Here is a 5,838-nt window from a genome sequence, read left to right as displayed (position 1 = left end):
TCCTTTTTTTTTTTTTTTTTTTTTTTTTTTTCTTTCTTAATACCTTTCTTGATTATAAGCTATGTGTGTTATAGGTATTAGTTTGTTTTTCAGTAGACAGCTATTCTAATTTCTCATGTGAGATACTTCATAGGTTCTCTTTTTACTTTGAAAAAAAAAAAGAAAAAAAAAAAACATTCATACTCGTTTACAAAGAAAGCATATGCAGCATATGCAGCTCTTAAGAGTTTGAAGATTTTTTTGTCCCTTGTATTTTTGAAAGTCAGGGAAGTTGTATCCTGAAAAATGTCACTCAGTGCAGAGTCATAACATTAGAAGACACCATACTTCCTATGGAGCAACTTCAATGAAAGGGAAAAAAATAAAAATAAGTCAGCATGGATTTAAACTGTTAGGTGCCTCTGTTCTTGGAACCAAACATCTTACTGGTTTGATTACTTCTTTAAGGACTTTCTTCAAGGGTCACAATACTTTTCTACAGTTTGGATGGCAGAAGGGCAGAGAAGAGAAGGTTGAACAAAGAGTCCACCAGTAGATTTATCCTTATAACAGTGCTGAGCACCACAGCTGAGGTAACCATGTAGACCATACGGATTTCTAGACCAGAGCAAAGCAGTGGTCCATCAAATCCAATACAGCATTTCTGTAAAGCATAACCTCCTCATAATTCTTTCACATGTGGTATTCTGTGGACAGTGGACTTCTTGATCCCATCTGTCAATTAATTTATTCCTTGAAGCAGTAGGATTGGGTGCTATGAATTAGGTAGTACAGCTGCAAGTGTTTTTTATGTTCAAGTGGCTCTATATACATTTGGAATTTTATGGAACTGTTTAAACACATTCCCATGACACCAGTTCTATGGGGAAGTATTAAGAAAAGTAAAAACAAAACAAAAACCTAAAAAAATTTAAAAATGACATTTTCTCAATTTAGTTATTCTCTTTTAGTATGTAAAGAGAACTTTTCTGCTCACTCATTATTTCTATTTTGAAATATATTAATCTTTCTTGAGATTTTAGAAGGTCCTAATCTTTCGCTACATCTAAATTGAGTACTACAAAATACTTTGATTAGCCTTTTTGAGCTGCCCAGTTCCTAATGAGCAGTAGGAGTGACAGTGATAGTAAAACACTGTACACATACAAACCACTTGCATGCATGAAAATGCCCATTTTAAAATGTTCAACATACTCTTTCCAAAGCAATAATTTTTTTTGGAAAATTCCTTTCTGTTTCATCAAAAGGAAAAAAAAAAAAAAAAAAAAAAAAAAAAAGACTACCTACATAGTTTTTTTCTCTATGTTTTTAGTAAACATTAGCACCATTCCAAAAAATCAGTGGATTTTTTTGAATGTTTTCTTTCACTTTCTTGTTAGTGTGTCTGTGGTTTCTACAGAAAGTAACACGAATAATAATAATAACAATAAAAATAATTTTAATAAAGGTTAGCACGAGTATAAATAAAAACAGAATAATACATGATGAGCTACAGGGTTGTCTTCTTTTTCTAAGGATTCCTGAGTTCATGCTGAAATTTGTAATTTTAGTTTCGAAAAGCAAGCATGTCAATAAAAATGTTTCAGTCACCTGATAACTTTGAAATAACTCTGGAATTTAAAGGTACTATTTTGTTCTCTTTGAGAAAAAAAGAACAATCATAGGACAGCAACTATTCAGAGAATTCAAATACCATTTAACTTGATGTAGATATATATATACTGGTTCATAATAACACGTCAGAAATATTGAGGTAGAGCAGTCAGCTTGAAACTCAGATTGTGTGCCTGCTTATAAAATATTATAAATAAGAGCTATTGTTTACTTTCCACATTGTCTTAATAGCTTTGAGTGTTGCATGAAGCAGCTTTTGCTCAGATATGTCTTTATTTTCAAAAGATGAAAGTATGAATTTTGCCTACATTTCATTGTTATCTGAAAAAAAAAGATGAGATAATTTTATTCCTTTTATTTATGAATGAATAATTTGATAGGAAGATAAAAGGGGCATTCCTGCATCACTGAATCTTTTTTTTTTTTTTTTTTTTTTTTTTTTGTCAAATTGACAGAAATATTTTCTAGTAACAAAGAGGAAAATGATGTAGAAACCATACTCAATGTTTAGAATGCTCTGGTATTATGAAAGGCTGAAATATAAATCTTCAAGTACTCATGGGACTAGTTTCAGTAATGGATAATTTTGCAATATCAAAGAACAATTAACTAATTCATTAAAAATTTAGGAACATGTCTAATTTTATTCGTGAACAGATCTAACACTTATTAATTAAATTTCTCACTTGAGAAAAAAACTATTCAAGTATGAGCTTAAGTGTTTTCTTACATACTTACATCTCTCTGAAGTCATTGAAATGTAAGCAGGTGCTTTCATAACAAGAAATATTACCATGACTAGTGAAAAATCTTTTAAAAAAGAAGTGACATGTAAATAGCTGCCATATTCAGGGTTAGATTTCTCTAAAAATATGAAAAGCTTTTGTGAAATATGAAAAGGTCTGTGCAGTTTATCTTGCAAGTCATGACTGTATTACATAGACCAGAATATTAATATGCTTAGTGTCGTTGAGTTGGAGCCTTAAGTTCATTTCTAAAGTTTGACTGGGCAGGTCAGTAAACATTTTTCCTTGCTAACATATTCTCACACTTCAGCATTAGCACAAAATTGTATCTGCCAACAGAGAAAACAAATAGCGGATAAATACGTTTTTACATACTGGAGACTTGTTGTAGGTTCCATGTACTCCCTAATTCTTTTGCAGCCTCTTCAATTTCAGTGTGATCTTCTCTGTGAATGCTCCCTATTAGAATCATAGATTCATACAATCGTTTTCTAACATTTTCTACGTTAGAAAAGACCTTGAGGATCATCTAGTACAGCCATCAGCCTGACCTACCAAGACCCATCATAAAACCATGTGACTTAGTGTCGTGTCCACAAATATAAAAGCTTCCAGGGTTTGGAACTCCACCACTTCTCTGGACAGTCAGTACCAATGCTTGGTCACCTACCTCCTCAGTGAAGATATTCTTTCTAATAACCAATCTAAACCTCCTCTGGTGCAACATGAGACTGTTTCCTCTTGTCCTATCACTTACCACCTGAAAGACACCAACACTCACCTCACAGTAACCTCCCACTCTGCTTAACTTTTGTATAAGTGTATTCTTCCCGGAGTTACAGCCAAATTCAATTTATAAGCCTGAAACTTAGTTGATACTGACTCCATTGTTTAGTCTACTAAGGTTGGAATTAGAAATCTTATGCTACTGTAAAATTTGTATTTGAATTTATTTATTTTCTTACACAACAGGAAAATTTACCTAAGAATTACATGAAAGTAAAGAAGAACTGTTGTAGTAATAGTAATAGTAATGGATATACCAGCTTGAGTATACTGCTATACTCCTATACTTTGTCTGTTACTGGCCTGTGCTAGATGCCATCTCTTCAGAACTCCCCAGAAAGCACAGGAAGAGAATTCACAGTCAAGACCAAATCCTTTTTTTTTCTTTTTGACTAGTTCTCTTCCCCCTCCACAAAAAGAATGACAAAACAAACAAACAAGGAAAAAGGAGTATCAGGGAATGCAGAGAAACCTGAGGTTATGCATGAGCGGGTCTATTCAAATGTAAATATATATGTGCAAGCCAATAACATGTCAAAGAACAGAGTTAAAGAATTGCAAATTCTTCCTTGGAATACTGGAAATGGGAAATTAAAAAGATCTTTAAGAAATGCCTATTTAATTATGATGATCAGTTATTTATTTAAGGTCCACAGAGTATAACAATTGTTTTTAGCTTAGTCAGGTACAGGGCATAGCTTTTATGAAAGAAAAAAGTCTTAAAACCTCAAGAAGTACTATAGTGAAATGCAAGGAGACATGACCAGATAAATATACCTCCCTGGAGAGAATGCTATTGATTTTTATAGTGTTTGTTCTGCAGGGATTTTTTATTCAGTCCTGGCAACCATTCAAAATCTGCATTTAAACAGAATTTTTTTAAGTGATGATCCTGATCCATTTTCTCAATGTCAGGAAATAAAAGTGTATTCTTAATGAAAAAGGCACTCTAGATATAAAATATTTAAAAGCTTCATGCTAGAATACTTACTGGTTAAAAAATAAATAAAATGGGTTGGGGGTGCACATAAAATGGGTTGGTTGGTTTGTTTATGTGTACCAATGCCAACAAGCAATTTAGCCAAGAGAAGAGTTAAAATCAACACTCCACCACCATCCATCAGGCCCGCATCTTTTATTGAGGGAGATGTTTGAAAATTATTGATGACTCAGGGTGCAAATACTGTTTCAAGCTTCCAGTTTCCAGCTCATATGATGAGAATGTCACCACAAAGTTGTCTGTTCATCGATTTCCCCCTGCTCCCTCTTGCTTCCCCACCTTGCCTAGAAAATATTTAGCTGTTAGTGAGTCTCACTGTTTGTCAGGTACTAAACAAGCGATCATGCCAGGTGGTTAGAAGTGTAGAAACTTACTGTTAAAAATAATCTTTCTTTTCCTTGCCAAATGTTTACACACTGCAAAGACTTTTTCAAATTCTTCATGGTTGAAGTTATTGCAAAAAGGAAAAAAATAAAAAAATAAAAAGAGAACAAACTCTTCATGCCTCTCACCCCTCCCTTTTTTTCTGCACATACTCTGAAAATGTTTGATAGGCAAGCTACAATAAGGAGATTTTGCTCTTTGTCATTTGTTTGTAAATTCAGCTTTTATAGCTACAGTTTTTAAGCTCAAAATCACATCAGATTTGTCCAAATATTTCAAACAGGTCTGGTTACTACACCCACTACAGCAATTCTAACCTCTTGCATTAATGTAAAGTGCACCACTAACACCTGAACAGTGGTAGGGATAACAGGTTAAGGAACCAGTGCAAACACAGCACAGTTGCCATCGCAGGACAAAGATAGCTGGAGGGAGTGGAGTGAAAGGGAGAGGGAACCCTTTCCCAAGAACAGCAGTGCCTACCCTGTCACTCATACCTCCCACATCTAAACACCATTCCCCTTTCCTGACTCTATTATTGTCCAGCCCACCATTCTTTGCACAATGGCAAGGGCTGTGTCCTCCTTCCTTGCTCCCTCCCTCACCCTTCTCTCCCTCTTCACCCTTCTCTCCCTCTCACTCCCTCATTTTCTCCCTCCCATGGAAAAGCAGTATGGGAGGTTCAGGGACCTGCAATCAGAAACAGAAGGGAAAAAGGACAATACACCTTGTGAAATACACCTTGTTTAAACTTGTCCTGAATCTTCAAGATCAGGAGGGGTTGCAAGTTGTCAGAAAAAGGAAAACTAAAAAATAAAAAACTCACCCTGCTAAATTCCCCATCAGTCTCTCAGTTCTCATCCACTTCCTCCCAGTCTCTGCCAACGTCTGCTTCTTCTCCATCTACTTTTCTCAGCTCCTCACCCCTTTGTCCTACTGTCTCCTCCCTCTCTCTTACACTATACACCACTGCTGTTAAATTGTTTTCATACATACTGTGGAAAGCCTTAAGATGCCTCTTTAGGGATCTACCATGGTGAGAGAGGCTTTAAAACCTTTGTTAAATGCAGAAGCATTTTGCCTGCTGCTGGCATCTGGAAGAGAGATCATACTATAATTTACCTCATTTCTTGTCCTACCACTCTAAGTTAAGGAATTACAATGTGATGAAAAAGAAAGAGAACAGTCATAACTAATATTTCAACAAAATGAAAACCACCCACACAAACCAGTTCCTGCTATTGAGGAACTGAATGCCCCGAGTTTTCTGCTTGTTAGGAACTGGTGAATAGGGAGAGCCAGCTGTGC

At 35.1% G+C, this 5,838-nt stretch overlaps 1 long non-coding RNA gene across 1 annotated transcript; it reads right to left on the bottom strand.

Annotated features, from left to right (window-relative positions):
• Nucleotides 1–2,057: 2,057 nt before the first annotated feature.
• LOC118162883 lies at nt 2,058–5,461 on the bottom strand. The gene is made up of 2 exons (XR_004748699.1): nt 5,357–5,461; nt 2,058–2,819 (listed from the first exon to the last, which is right to left on the bottom strand). It is a non-coding gene; the product is annotated as an uncharacterized LOC118162883 (long non-coding RNA).
• Between the last annotated feature and the right edge of the window lie 377 nt (nt 5,462–5,838).

Source organism: Oxyura jamaicensis, chromosome 2 (assembly GCF_011077185.1).
Source record: "Oxyura jamaicensis isolate SHBP4307 breed ruddy duck chromosome 2, BPBGC_Ojam_1.0, whole genome shotgun sequence".
NCBI lineage: Eukaryota > Metazoa > Chordata > Aves > Anseriformes > Anatidae > Oxyura > Oxyura jamaicensis.
Note: the sequence above shows the minus strand (reverse complement) of the source record. Positions and strands in the feature narration are given on the sequence as shown.